Source organism: Globicephala melas, chromosome 10 (assembly GCF_963455315.2).
Source record: "Globicephala melas chromosome 10, mGloMel1.2, whole genome shotgun sequence".
NCBI lineage: Eukaryota > Metazoa > Chordata > Mammalia > Artiodactyla > Delphinidae > Globicephala > Globicephala melas.
This window is the reverse complement of record NC_083323.1, coordinates 8,994,247-9,009,533: the sequence shown is the minus strand read 5'-3', so window position 1 is coordinate 9,009,533 and position 15,287 is coordinate 8,994,247. Positions and strand designations below refer to the sequence as shown.

General features: G+C 57.7%; 1 protein-coding gene across 1 annotated transcript in view; it reads left to right on the top strand.

Moving 5' to 3' along the window:
* The first annotated feature begins 9,545 nt into the window (after positions 1-9,545).
* Positions 9,546-15,287, top strand: part of MGAT3 (beta-1,4-mannosyl-glycoprotein 4-beta-N-acetylglucosaminyltransferase) — a 30,926-nt gene continuing 25,184 nt past the window's right edge. Inside the window, exon 1 of the mRNA XM_030855911.3 lies at positions 9,546-9,699. The gene's annotated coding sequence lies outside the window, so the exon portion shown is untranslated. The remainder of the gene's footprint in view (positions 9,700-15,287) is intronic.

Sequence of the window (15,287 nt, the reverse complement as noted above, 5' to 3'; positions counted from 1 at the left end):
AGAGGAAACTGAGGCACAGAGAGGTTCAATGACTGGCCCAAAAGTGCAACAATAGCAAAATTCAAAGCCTACCTTGTTGACCCATGTTCTAACCCACGATCCTATACCATAATGTGGCTGAGGTTTTTTTTTTAAACCAGAATTTTTATGAGCACCTGAGCCTTTCCAAGTGCCAAGTCCCTGAACTTCAGGTAGCAGCTGGCAGGAAGTGTACAAGAGTGGTCAGAAACCTGACCGCAAAGGCAGGTGGTGTAAACCGGAGGGTCGGCCCGTAGGGGGAGGGGAGAGGCCCTCGGCCTTTCTACTAGTCAGGCTGCAGCTGGGGAAGGGCAGGGGCAAGTGGGAGAGTGGCTGGAATGGAAATTTCTAGAAACCCTGTCGTAAGAGTAGCTGCTGAAGAACCTGGGTGGAGAAGTGGTGCAGGGACTCTTGCCAAATTTCTGAAGGACTGTGGCATTCATGAAGAAACTGACTTGCTCTAACCAGTTCCAGGTGGCGGGATCTAGGATTTCTAACAGCCAAATCTGTCCCACAATAAAGAGCTGCTGTGGGAGAGAGTGAGCGCCATGTCACAAGAAGCATGTAAGCAGAGCTGCCTGGGACGGGGGTCGGAGGAGTTGACCTTGAGCGTGAGGCTCAGTTGAGCCACATCTGCGCAGCCACAGTAGCCTCGGGGTGCACATGGGTGAGAGGTAACCAGCTGACCCCTGCTGCCAGCTTGGGCCCCCAGGTGGAGACCCAGCCCCGCCCAGGGCCTTTCTCTGTGGCCGACCCACAGAACAGATTTCGGGGTGAACTCTTCTTTTCTTCCACTCCCACCCGTCCGCCCAGCTCCAGCTGGACAGCCAGGGCTCCCCGCAGCACCTCATTATTTACAGGCTCAGAGCGCCTGCTGAGCCAAAGGACCTCTGAGACCCCTGGAGGGCCACCTCTGGGCCCGGGGCTTTCAGGCTCAGACAAGTGAAAACAGTCTGGACGTTCCAAAGGTCGCCTTCCAGGCATGGGAGATGTGACCGAGGGGCTGTGGGCAAGGCCCTGGCTCAGCAGCTGTGAGGATGGAACCTCGCTGATGGGCCCCAGGAGCGCAAGCTGCCATCGGGTGGACATCGTGGGTTTGTGCCCCTACCTCTGTTCATGGCGTTTCAAGGCGCCTTTGCCAGGGCAGGTGCTGGTGGTATGGATGGGAGCCGAGGCTGCAGGAGGAGGGGGCTCTGGGTGGGCGGGGCCCAGCCCTGCCCTCCCATCTGTGGCCCACAGGAATGTTGTCGGGTGAGTCTGTGGGGAGTGCCCAGCAGTGTTTTGTGGGTACAGGGTGTGTATCCTGTGTGTGTGCACATGGGGTGTGTCTGTGGGTCTCTGTGTACAAGGCTGGGTGTGTATGTGTGAGTGTGTGAGTGACACTAGGGTGGGGAGTCTCCAGTGGGCACACCTGCTCCGTGCATGTGCCAGGCATAGACACGCAGGTGTGGTTGTGTGTACTTCTCTCTGTGGGCACAACCACTGGTGTGACCCAGCGCGTTCCCCTTGGCGACCCAGCTCCCGAGCCTCACTCCAGCAGGCCCCCCTCCTGGCTGGCATCTGCCACAGTGGGGGCACTAGCTCAGCTGGTGACAGTCCAGCTCTCAGTACCTTTGGTGTCCTTGGAGCTTGTGGGGGTCCTCAGGCTGAATCCCTCCCTCTGTGTCCCCTGCACACTTTCTGCCTCTAACCAGTCCCTTCCCTGTCCACCCTCAGCCTGGATGCCCTCTCCCCTCTTTTGCTAGTTTGTGAATCTGCCCCCCCGCTTTGAGGCCTGGCTGAGATGCTGCTTCTACCTTCCCAGCCCCGCAGGGGGATGGCAGGGCTGCCTCCTGTTGTGTTTCTGTCTCATCCCCTGCTCCCCATGTCCCAGGTTCTCCTGGGGGCAGGAAAGAGTCTGATTCGTCTAGCCCAGGGCCTGGCATACGGTAGGTGCTCAATCAATGAATAGATGTAACCTCAGCCCCGCCCAGATGTACTCTCCTTCCTCTCTCAATGAGGTCTGCAGATGTGGATGAGAGAACTTGCGGGGGGACCCGCCCCTGGTGGCTGGAGCGCTGGCTCTGGAGTCTGAGTCCTGGCTCTGCCCTCAGCTGTCGGGTGGGCTCTGTCAATCAGTTTCCTCACCTGGGGTTCCAGTGTGTGAGGCTTGGGGGGGCTCTGGGGAAGGCAGCGGGGTGGAGATGGAACAGGCTCCCGAGTTTCTAGGAGAGGTTGCTGGGGCCCAACTAAGTGTGCAGCTCATGGTACAAAAAGTGACTGGCTTCCTGGGTCACATCCGTTTACAACCACACCGCCGCCCTGGCCCTGATGGGAGGACTCTTCCATCCGAAGGTCTCCCTCGCCCCGCTCCCTCCGGAAGGCTGACACTTCCCTCTCTAGGCTCCCACCAGCCCTCAAGCCCCACACAGAAGACACTTACAGCTGAGGGGTGTCCCCCAAACCCACACGGGGCTGAGGCTTCCTTCGTATGGAACAGAGCTTACTGAGCGGCTGCTGTGTGCCAGGCTAGTGGGTACTGGGGAGACAACAGCGGGGTCAGGATAAAGATCGCTGCCTTGCTAGGGGTTATATTTAGTGGGGAGACAAGCAAAGAACAAGAAACATAGGAGGGGGCGTTCCCTGGTGGCCTGGTGTTCAGGATTCTGGGCTTTCACTGCCGTGGCCTGGGTTCAGTCCCTGTTCAGGGAACTGAGATTTTGCAAGCCGTGCAGCACAGCAAAGGAAGGAAGGAAGGAAGGGAGGAAGGAAGGAAGGAAGAGAAAGAAAGGAAGAAAGAAAGAAAGAAAAATAAGAAATTACCTAGTGTGCCAGAAGGTGAACTACTGGGCACATACCCTGAGAAAACCATAATTCAAACAGAGTCGTGTCCCACAATGTTCACTGCAGCTCTGTTTACAATAGCCAGGACATGGAAGCAACCTAAGTGTCCATCAACAGATGAATGGATAAAGAAGGTGTGGCACATATACACAATGGAATATTACTCAGCCATAAAAAGAAACAAAATTGAGTTATTTGTAGTGAGGTGGATGGACCTAGAGACTGTCATACAGAGTGAAGTAAGTCAGAAAGGGAAAAACAAATACCATATGCTAACACATATATATGGAATCTAAAAGAAATGGTACTGATGAACCTAGGGGCAGGACAGGAATAAAGACACAGATGTAGAGAATGGACTTGAGGACACGGGGAGGGGGAAGGGTAAGCTGGGATGAAGTGAGAGAGTGGCATGGACATATATACACTACCGAATGTAAAATAGATAGCTAGTGGGAAGCAGCCGCATAGCACAGGGAGATCAGCTCAGTGCTTTGTGACCACCTAGAGGGGTGGGATAGGGAGGGTGGGAGGGAGACGCAGAGGGAGGAGATATGGGGATATATGTATATGTATAGCTGATTCACTTTGTTATAAAGCAGAAACTAACACACCATTGTAAAGCAATTATACTCCAGTAAAGATGTTAAAAAAACAAAAAGTGCTAAGAAAAAAGAAGAGCAGGCAGAGCGATCAGGAAGCCTGCACCTAACAGGGTGCTTGGGGAGTCCCCGCATTTGCACTGAGACTGGGAAGAGGAGGAACCGTGCGGCACCTGGGGAAGAGCATTCCAGAGGAGGGAACAGCCAGCCCGAAGGAAGTAGATGAGCTCAGGGAGCGCTGAGGGGGCAGCAGCTCAGACCGGGCGGGCCCTTGTGGCTTCTGAAGGACTCTGGCCTCACGCTGGGTGAGATGGGAGCCACAGCAGGGTTTGAGCAGAGGAGGGAGGGGGTCGGACTTGTGCCTTCCAGAAACACACTGACTGTTCTATGAGGCAGGAGCAGAAGCATCAGTGGAAAAGCTACGGCAAGAATGCAGGTGAGAGCCATGGAGGGGTGAGAGGGCAATGTGGGAGCCCGCAGGATCCTCCACCGTGGGAGGAGAGTGGAAGAATTGGGGGAGGGGCCTCTGAAAACCCAGGAGAGCCCAGGAGTCCCTCAGCTTGGTCCCCCACCCTTTGAGAATCCGATAACAGCCATGGACCCTCAGTAGCAGCAAAGGCCTTGAGGTGGGAACTCTCCACATAGGGCATGAGCAAGGCCTCTGGGAACCAGAGTGGCCTTCAGGGGTAGGGGATATGTGGGTTGGGTCTTGAAGGATGAGTAGGAGTTTTTCCAGAAAGGCTCTCTGGGCAGGGCTAATATATGCCAAGGCACAGAGGTAAGAAAAGTTGGAGAAACTACAAGCTTTTCAGAGGGCTGCTTGCTGTATGCTTTGGGGAGGGGCTCAGTAATGAAGGAATGGATGAATGAATGAATGAATGGAGAGCATGTGGGGGAGGGTAGGAGAGGATGCCAAGTTTGGTGACTTCATCCGGCAGGTGATGAGGAAGGAAGGGGACTAACATTTATGGAATCCTTCTGCTGCCAGCCCACACGCTGTCAGGCAGTCACCTCATGTCCATTCTGCAGATGAAGAAGCGAAAGCTTTATTTATTTATCTTTTGCCACACCACCAGGCGGCATGGGGGATCTTAGTTCCCTGGCCAGGGATGGAAACGGTGCCCTCGGCAGTGAAAGTGCAGAGTCCTAACCCCTGGACCGCCTGGGAAGTCCCGAAGGCAAAGCTTTGAGCCAGCTCACTCCGCCCGTGGCGCTGCTGTGCTCCTGGCCCCCAAGGAGCCTTGGCAGGACAGGTGCTTGGCCCTCATCACGGGTCCTGGAGACCCAGGGCCAGGCGTGAGATGACCCAGGGAGGGGAGAATGTAGTTCCCACAGGCCAGGCGGCAGCTGCCAAAAGGGCTAACAGACCCAGCGATTGTTCCCAGAACCAAACAGGTCCCGGGGGAAAGGGGACAGCAGATCTGTAAGGCAACACCTGCCTTGAGGTGGCTAATCTTGTATCTGGCCTCTCTCAGCTCCAGCCTCCCACAGCCTCCTTGTCAGGCAGCCTGGCCCCAGAGGAGGAGTGGAGAGGGAGGACCACCTACTGAGCCTCTGCCTCCCCACATCCCTCTGATGGCCTGGAGACACGGCGGGGAGTGAGTGAGGGGAAGGGAGAAGATGGGGACGTCCAGGTTCCACACTAATATCAACGTGATGACTGGGCAGGGATCATCCCCATTTTCCAGATGGGGAAACGGAGGCTTAGCACAGTGAAATGACTGGAACAGGCAGTGGAGGTGCATTAGAACCCAGATCTTTTTTTTAAATTTTTTATTTTATTGAAATATAGTTGATTTACAATGTTGTGATGTTGTGTTAGTTTCAGGTGTACAGCAAAGTGATTCAGATATATATATATATATATATATATATATATATACTTTTTTAGATTCTTTTCCATTATAGGTTATTACAAGATTTATTTATTTACTTTTGGCCGTGTTGGGTCTGTGCTGCTGCGCGCAGGCTCCTCATTGTGGTGGCTTCTCTTGTCGCGGGGCATCGGCTTCATTAGCTGTGGCTCACAGGCTCTAGAGCGCAGGCTCAGCGGCCATGGCTCACGGGCCCAGCCGCTCTGTGGCATGTGGGATCTTCCCGGACCGGGGCTCGAACCCGTGTCCCCTGCATTGGCAGGCGGATTCTTAACCACTGTGCCACCAGACAAGCCCCTAGAACCCAGGTCTTAATCACGACAATACTTGGCTTCTCTCCCTGTCGAGCACCTACTGGCGGCCAGCCCTCTCTAAAAGCTGGAGGGGAAGAGACTGGGGAGGAAGGAACTGGGGGTTGTTTCCCTCCTGGCAGCTAACTCAGAGGTGGGCTCCTGGCGCTGCAGGGCCTGTACAGGGAGGGTGGAGAGGTGGGGCCTGGGCAGGTTGTGTGTGGCTGGGCGAGTCACCTGTCATCTCTGTTGGGGTGGGTGGCAGGCATTTGCTACGTGCAGTCCCCAACACGATGGGCAGATGGAGGCGGACTTTGGTGTGGCCCCAACCAAGTCTGACTCCCCTGTGGTCTCCCAAGAAGCTTGGGAATCTGGAAAGTTCCAGAGAACAAGGACCCAAGTGGGGAGAGGACACAGCATGCTTGAGCAGGTCCCCAGAGTCTCCCTTACCCGGCCAGCTCCGGGCAGGGCAGGCCAATCCCACTCTTGTTCCTCCACACAACTGCCCTCCCTGGGGGGTGCCTGCCTTTAGGTCCCTCTCCAGTGCATGGGCCTAAAAGCACCCACATGTGGGTGGAGGTGCCCCAGTGAGGGATGCAGGGTATAGCCCCCTGAAGCAGGACACTGGGGACACAGCTTTCCCAAGTGGCCATTTTCAGACAGGTCAAAATGGCCGATCACTGCTTTTTTTAATGACAAGCAACACGCACACAGCATGAACTCATTGTTTTTTCTCTGCAAGTGTTGACTGAGTGCCTCCTGCATGTCAAGCCCTGTACTCAGGGCTCAGGAGAAGGCAGCCCTGAAGCTAAGATAGAGATGGCAGGCCCCGAGGAGGGCCTCGTGTACAGGGACCCATTTCACCCTCTGAGCAGCCTTATGAGGGAGGCTTCCTTATCCCATTTTACAGACAAGGAAACTGAGGATTAAGTCATTTGCACAAAAACCCAGACCGAAGCCAGATGTCTCTGGTTCCTGAACCCAGTTACCACCGTGCAAAGTGACCTGCCCACAAGCCTTACCTCTCACTCGGCTCCATGGGCAGGGCCTGGGGGCTCAGCGACAGGTGACCACATCTATTTTGCACCTTATTAAAAAAACCAAAAGGGAGTCAGGCTATAAGTGGAATGGATTGGTTTTTAGGTCACAACAAAATGGCTTCACATCAAACGAGCTGCATCACAAAAGATGTCATAAGGGTAAAATCCTTACATAGAGGGAAGCGTGCTTTCCACCTGCCACCCTTCAATAATTTTCAAACTTGCCCTGTGTGCAGCTATTCTCTCTCCATTCAAGTCAATTAAAAAATTTCAAAGGACAAAAAGGCATACTTGTGGCTCAGGCCTTGATCTGGACCTGCGGGGCTCGTAGTCTAGGGGGGAGCCAGAGCTTGTCAGGGACAGAAAGAGCACACACGAAGTGACAGATGAATACTGTGGACCACCCACCACGAGCATCCTGGCAGACAGTGAAGACGGAGAAAGCCCCACAAACTTGAACTCGAGCCCAGGGCATATCATTTCACCACCTCCCCTTTGCCGGAAGCTGTGAAGACCTAGGGATACGATATTTTGTGCCCAGCTTGGTGCTGGGCCGGTGTCCAGGTTTCTTAGATGCCCAGAACAAGTCTGCTGGGGAAGCCAGACCTGAAACAGTGCTCCACTTCTGGGCCGAGGGATGCCCAAGCTACTGCGGGAGGCCGCGGGAGGAGATTCTCCCGGGGACGTGGGGGGCAAGGAAAGTGTCTCTGCTAGCACCCTTTCCAGGTGGCAGGAATCCCCAGGCAGAGGCACGGGGAGGGGCATGGCGAGGTGGAGGTGAGTGTGTGTGAGCAGTAGTGAGGATTCCGCGGGGGTGGAGAGACAAGGGCAGAGAGTCTGCTAGAGAGGCAGGTGGGGGAGAAGAGGAGGCTGACATTTTCAGGGTAGAATCGATGGGATTTGGGGGGCGTGACAGAGTACCTGAAGCAGGTGAGTCATGGGGATGGTACATAGGGCTCAGGGATCTATATACCTAGAGCAGTGCCAGCTAGGAAGGGTTTTTACATTTTCAAGTGGAAAAAAACAATCGAAAGAAGAATAATGGTTTACCTTGAGTGGTCATAAATAAAGTTTTATTGGAACACAGCCATGCTCATTCCTTTACACAATATCTGTGGTTGATTTTATGCTACAATGGCAGAGTTGAGTAGTTGAGACAGAGACCCTATGAGCAGCAAAGCTGAAAATATTTACTATCTGGATCTTACAGACAATAGTTTGCTCATCTTCGGCTTAGAGGGAACTTTCAGGCAGAGATGAACAGTAGGGGGTGATGCTGAAAAACTGGATGGGTCCAGGCCACCGGGGCCTCCTTCTTCCCTGCCCAAGAACTGAGCTTAAGCTGAGAGCAAGTGGGAGCCATCTGGGGTTCGGGGAGGAGAGTGACCTGCTCAAATGAATGTTGAAGAAGGGGCCACCTGGCTGCTTAGCAAGAATGGATAAAGGTGGGCCCGGAGCACCTGGAGTAGGAAGACCAGCAGGAGGTGGCTCCAGAGGTCCGTGGGGCTGCCCTTGGGAACATGTGCTGGGACCTAGCCTTGAGGCATCTCCCCGCCCTGCCCTGCTCCCCTTTGCCGATGGTCTACAGTGGTGCTGCTGTATACCCAAGATGCCTTGCACACACGGGTGGAAGTGAATGCTCAACGGGACCCCCAGAGCGGAAGCTTGAAGCCCACCGCCCCGGAAGGGCAGGAAGCACATGGAGGGTGCCTCGAGCCCGGAGCAAGAGCGTTAGGGGCCAAGGTGTGAAATGGTGGGCGCTTGGAGAGCTAATGCTGGCCGCGTAGCAGGAGAGGACGCCCAAAACGTGGGCAGGGCCAGTGGGCTTTGAGTGCCCGCTGCGGGGGGAGGGGAAGTTTCCGCCCGGAGTCAGTGGGCCATGCCTGGGGGAGAGGGAGCACACAGTTGTGTTGGTCATATGCATGGATGGAGGGGGTCAGAAGGATACAAGTAAGCCAAGGCCCAAGGCCCACAGGCCAGTGTACGTCGGGGAGCTTTACCAACACACAGACCTGTGTAGACGCAGTAACAGGCCCAGCGCTATGCGCGCACCACAATACAAAACCAGGCCTCTGCCCACGGTGGTCGCAAATGCGTATATACATCATCACAGACGCCCAGGGCCTGGCATGCACACAGTACAAGACCTAGAGGCCTCTCTGCACACGGTCACAGATGTGTGCGCACAATCACGATCCAGGTACACACAGGCACAGCCCCAGGGATCCACGCCCATGCACACACGGGAACAGACCCGGGTACACGCTGCAGGTCACACAGACCCATTCACACTGCAAAACAGACACACGCATCCAGGCGCACACAGAACCGGACACGCAGACGCATGCACATGCCAGACACACATACTCTCCGACCCGCTCCGCCTCCCATCGCACACACACAACCGCACAGGACGCACCGGGCCGTGGGCCGGCGCACGCACGGTCACAGGCAGGGGCGCGCGCGCGCACGCGCGCACACACGCACACACACAGACACACACACAGACACACACACACACACAATTTGATCGCACGCGCGGGAGGCGCGGAGCGGCGGCGGCCCGAGACTGCGGTCCGAGGCACCCCCAGTCCCGGCGCTGCGAGCGGAGCCCGGCTGGCGGCGGAGGGGAGGGGGCGCCGGTGGGGGCGGGGCGGGGGCCGGAGCCGCCCGAGCCCGGAGGGAGCGGCACCTCTGCGCTCGGCGCTCGGGCCTCGGCTCCGCACCCCCCGCGCGCCTCCCGTGGGGCCCTCCCCGGCGCCGGTCTGCTCGTCGGGCCCCCGCCGCGGCCCCGTGGTGCAGGCAGGCGGCCGCGCCTGGCCCGCGGGACGGGGTGGAGGTGGGGGCAGGGGGCGGGGGGCGGGGATCGGGGCCGGGCCGGGGCCGCGCCGCCTGCGATGCCGGGCGCCCGCCGCAGCCGCCGCCGCCGCCGGAGCCCGGGATGGGGCGAGAGGTTGCGGCGGACGCCAGCATCTCCCCGCCGGGGGCCCCGGGGGCCGCGGAGCCGCCGCCGCCGCTGATGCCGCCGCTGCTGAGACCCGGCGGGCGATGGGTGAGTTGACCCTGGCGTCCTGGGGGCCCGAGCCGCAGCCCCCTCCATCCCTGCACTCCGGCCCTCCGCCTCCATCTCCGCGCCTCCTCCTCCGCGCTCGCTGCGCCCCCAGTCACAGCTCCCACAGACCCTCTCCCTGAGCGTGACCTTTGGGGGCGGGGGCGGGAGAACTACGCTGGGGGGCCGGGGTGGGGGGCCGAGATGACGGGCGGATGCAGAGGCGGCTACTCAGTTCTGGCGCCCCCTCCCCCAACCCGGCTGCTCAGCGGAGCTTTCCGTGGCCCGGGAGGGCAAAGCCTCATCCCCTCGACCCCCCACCCCCGGCCTGGGCTGGGGGCGTCCCCGAGCCTCGGGGCTGGAGCCAGGCTTTGTGCGCTGCGCCCCCGACAAACCTCCCGCGCGGCGCGGCAGTGGGGGTGGGAGGCCTCAGCGCCCGCCTTCCCCCATCCACCTCCCCCCACCCCGGGTTGCGGCGGCGGCGGCGGCGGCGGCAGCGGCAGGGGCCCAGGCGCTGTCTGGGTGCTGGGCGGGTGCGGAGGCCGGGACCAGGCAGAGGGGAGTGGGGGAAGAACCCCAACCCTTCCTGCTGAGGGGGCTCCCGCTCTTTCCACTTCACTGCCCAGGGCGGCGGAGGCAACCAGGCTGGGGGAGGGCGCTATAAATATCTGCAAATAATGAGTTCTGAAACCGGGGTGGGGAGGGGAGTGCACCTGGGTTATAGTGGGGGGGGTGTGTGCCTGAGCTGGGGTGCCAGAGAGGCAGAGATGGGTCTCAGCCAACCCTGGTGACCTGAGGTCGGGTGACTGTCTAGGCTCTAGAAGACTTCCTAGAAGGGGCGTGGGCAGGGACACTACCTCAATGAGCTCTCTCCAGGGTCCCCCAGCACTGCCACTCTCCACCCCAGAGCACTCCTCTTCACTCCTGGGCCACCAGGCCAGACCTTCCTTGATGGGGGAGTTGCGGGCACTGTTGTGTCACCTCCTGGGCAGTTACTAAAAATCCAGGCAACGGGCCAAGCCTGAGGATGGAGGGAAGAAGACAAGTGCCCCCCCCCACCTGGAGGAGCTGGGAGTTCTGTGGGGTTATCAGTGCTAAAGAGATAGGCACAGGGTCCTAGGAAAGTTTGAAAAAGGGGCTGCCAGTCCAAGGGGGAGAGAGAACTTGCTGGGAAACATAAAAGGAAGCTGGAAGGGTTTGTTGGTGGAGAAAGTGGGAAGGGCATTCTGGGAGGAAGGATGGCATGAGCAAAGGCTCAGAGATGTGAGTATGTGCTGGGAGATGGAGGTGGAGGGATGGTCAAGCACTGCGTCAGGCCAAAATCAGAAGCCAGATGAAGAGGGGGAGCCAGGGCTGGAGGGAAGGAGGGCCAGGTGGAGGCGAGATGGCGAGTCACACCAGGGAGCTGGCACGAGGACAGCACAGTGAGGGGTGACTTGACTGGGATAGCGCCATCTGGCTCAGCTGCCCCCCTTCCGAGGGTCTGCCCAGTGCCCTTGATGTGGTCAGGGCTGCTTGACCCACACTGGTGATCCCTTTTACTGTGGAAGCTGGACCACCTCCGGCTGGGCAGCTTTCAGAACCTCAGTTTCCACATCTGTCACATGGGGAGAATCCTCCACAGAGTTGTGGCGAGGACTGCATGAGATGCCACATGCCGCACCTGAGAAGCACTCGGGAAGCGCTGGCTGCTGCATCCGTATTTTTACGTGTAAAACAGGGACATGGATACCAGCTGGCGGGCCACGTCCACTTCATGGGTGACGGTGAGGATCCCGTGAGGGCTGGATGTGACTAGGAGGTAGCCGAGGCCTGGGGGAGCTGTATGTCCATGTCCTCCTTCTAGGAGGAGCAGTGAGGAGTGACCAGGGACAGGGTGGTCTGCACAGACAGCCTCCTCTTGCCCTCGTGGGCACCCATCACCTTCTGACCCCCAGCCATGCCCATCAGGGGGCTCTGCTCTGCTCCCCAAGGCCAAAGCCTCTTTGTTCCCCACACCGCATGGTGCACCCCACTCCCAGCTAGCTCTAGTCTACCACATGGGGACCAGGGCTCCCTTCCAGAAGTTTCTTCAGATATTCTGACCAACAAACATGATGTCCTCCTGTGAGGGGCACTGTGCCAGGCAGCCAGGTGGAGAGGACACAGGCCTTGCGCCCCGGAGATTGGAATCTAGTTGGCCAGCAGATATCCCTGGGCACCCATGGTCTGCCTAGCTCTGTGCTGGCTGCTTGGGGGTAGGTATTGAGAGTCTCAATAATTGTGCCATGAGGCAGCCAAGTGCAGAAGTTAAAAAGCAAGGATTCCAGATCCAGTGGCCCAGGTTCGAATCCCGATCCTGTCACTTCTTACCTTGTGACAGTGTACTAGTCACTCTGCCTCCCTGTGCCTCAGTTTCCTTGTCTCTAAAATGGGGATGATGCACATTATTGCTATTTGAACAGCCTGGTTCCGTTTCCATTGGGCATTCGCTGCCCCCCTCCCTGAATGAGTCTCCCTCTTCGCCCCTGCTTCCTCAGAGACTACACAGCCTGCCCCCGTAGATGTGTCGTCCACTTCCGCGTTGTCTTCCCCTCTGTCTGTGAGTCCCCATGGGCCAAAGCCTGCCTTTCTGTACCCACTGCTTGAGCAGGGGGCAGTGGTATGCCGGCAACTGGGTCTCGAATGAGCTGGGGTGTAACTGATTCTCAGCCCAGGGGAACGGCCCTGCTCTTCCTTCCACCCATTCCTCCCCCTTCTCCATCCCTAATGGAGGACGCTGACCCTCCACAGGGCAGCCTCACTTGCAGCAGAGTGGTCACAGGGACCTTGCTTGTGCCCATCTTCCAGAAGGGGAAAGAGAGGCTTCAGGAGCGGGTGGGAACTTCCCAAGGGCTGGAAGCGGGCCTGGGGGGTGGGGGGTGGAAGGGTAGTGGCCCACGGTCCTGTGGTCTAGAATGGGCTGACAAGGGGGCCCAAGGTTTTGCCCATAATCCAAGAAGTTAACAGAGTCCCCAAATACTTTTCCTTGCACTGCTGAAATTCCCCCGTTGGCTCACTTATTTTCATCTTTTCCATAAAAATAAAACTGGAACAATAAGAATCATTCACACACCTAATTACTCTGTGGTTTCATGAATTTAGAGCTTGTTTGGCTAAGACTTTGGTTCCCACTGAAGTGGGACTCCTTGGGGTGGGGTGGGGTGCAGGGTGAAGGCCAGGACAGAAGGTAGGAGTCTGTGTGGACACTGGGGCCTCCTAAGGGCCCAGCCTCTGGCTACCTCTCTAGGCAGGCCAGGAACTTCCCAGGAGGAGCAGGCCAGACAGCGTCTGGTTGAGGGAGGGTGGCCAGAGGCAGTCTCTGAGACTCTGGTTGAGAGACCCATGATGGAGGACTTTCCAGTCATAATAATTTGCTGTTATTTATCGAGCGCTTACTGTGTGCTGGGCACTGGGCCAAAGCACTTTGTCTGCGTTCAGAGATGCCTCTAACTTCCCTCGAGGCAGGAGCTACCAATATTATTATCCCATTTGGCAGTTTGAGGCGGCCTGGGGCCCAGGGACGGGAAGTGGCAGGGCTAGGATTATATCTAGCCTGTAGGACCCCATAGCTTCATGGGGCTGCCTGTCTAGGCCCCCTCAGTCACCCAGAGGTGGCTGCTGTCTGAGGCTTGGGTGCCTGAGACAGCTGCCTCACCCGTGTCCTGGCCTCCAGGCCACCCGCTTCAGGGTCCTGGTGCTGCTTCCTTCCTTGCCATAGTCCCGGGGCCCTGCCTCACCTGGGCAGCTTGGGGAAAGTATGTATTTCCCGGGCCTCACCCTGCCCTGCTGAGTCAGAATCACACCATGGGAGGGAGGGCTGGAAACCCAGATTTGAATCCCCTGGGGATTCAGAGGCCTGTGGACTCCAAGAACCACTGCTTAGCCCCATGAATTCCAGGATGAGACCCCCGCCCTCTGGGACCCAGATCCCTATGACTCAGCCCCCTCCTGTGTTCTCGGCCTCCGCTCCACCCCCAGCCTCAACCCAGCTCTGCACACACTATGCCATGCCCCCTGCCCGCTCCTCCCCTCCCCCTGCCCATTGCTTTTATCCCAGCACCTGCTACTGCCGCTTCCTCCAGGGAACAGGTCCTGGGCTGGCTGTGGAACCCCCAGAGCTTGCTTAGTACTTTGGACAAATCCCTCGTCACCACTCTCCTCTTGTTACTGGGGACCAGCACACAGTCTGGGTGAACCGTGGTGGCCAGGGAAGGGGGACCAGGGAGAGCTGCCCATTAAGGCGGGGGACTCGTTCCTGGGCTGGGCACACAGGCACTCCCTGGGGGCTGACACCATGCCTCACACAGAGGAGGCACTCGCGAAGTATTTCTTTTTTTTTTTTAATTTATTTATTTAGTTAATTAATTTATTTTTGGCTGTGTTGGGTCTTCATTGCTGCGTGCGGGCTTTCTCTAGTTGCGGCGAGTGGGAGCTACTCTTTGTTGCTGTGCGTGGGCTTCTCATTGCGGTGGCTTCTCTCGTTGCGGAGCACGGGCTCTAGGCGCGCGGGCTTCCGTAGTTGTGGCACGTGGGCTTCCGTAGTTGTGGCTCGCGGGCTCTAGAGCACAGGCTCAGTAGTTGTGGCGCATGAGCTTCCTTGCTCCGTGGCATGTGGGAACTTCCCGGACCAGGGCTTGAACCCTTGTCCCCTGCATTGTCAGGCAGATTCTTAACCACTGTGCCACCAGGGAAGCCCGAGAAGTATTTCTTTAGTACTTGTTGAATGGTAATTTTGAGAGTGGAAGATGAGGGCCACTTCCGGAAACAAGGCAGATTGGCTGGTTTAGGTGAAAGATAGAGAAGGTGCCTTCTCGACCCATCGCCCAGGACTGTGAATGTTAATGGTCGTAACTCATATTTACGGCAGAAATGGGAACGAGATGCTGGCGCTTTCTTGCGTGATTTCATTTCAATACCTCAGGAGCGATGCACCAGCTCCCCCAGCCAGACTAGAAATCCAGCTTCCAGCTTTCCTCGCAAGCCTTTTCTGCTGCTGTCCCTCTGTCCAGAATGCCCTTCCCCTCCTCTCCTGACCCATCCTTTAAGACTCCTTCAGGAAGCCACGCCACACCCCTACCCCAATGGCAAGGCTGATCCTCCTCGCTAGGGATTTCTGCCTGTCCGTCCCCATGGGATGAGACCCGTGTGCAGGACAGGTCTATCGAGGGTCTGGCAGGGATGCCAGTGGAGTGAACAGAGAGGACTGGGTCAGGGGACTCGTGTGCAGGTCACCAAGGGACAGCAGTGGGGTTGCTTTGCTGTTCCTTGTGTCTAGGTGGCAAAGGGAGGGGATTCTGGGAAAGACCAAGGGACCTCCCGGCACAGCTCCTGAAGGCAACTGGAAAGTGCAGCCCAGTCGGTGACTGTCACCTCAGTCCAGAGAGGGGGCCATACTGGGGAGCTTGGGGCCACCGGGGAGCTGAACCGGCTCATTTCCCAGAGGGAAGATTGGATCCCGGGGTGCTTGGCACTGACCCAGACCTTTGTGGTCTGTAGGAGGAGAGCCCAGGACTGTGGGGCTGCACCCCACACCCGAGGGGTGTTTCTCAATGGGGTCCAGGTTAGGGAGT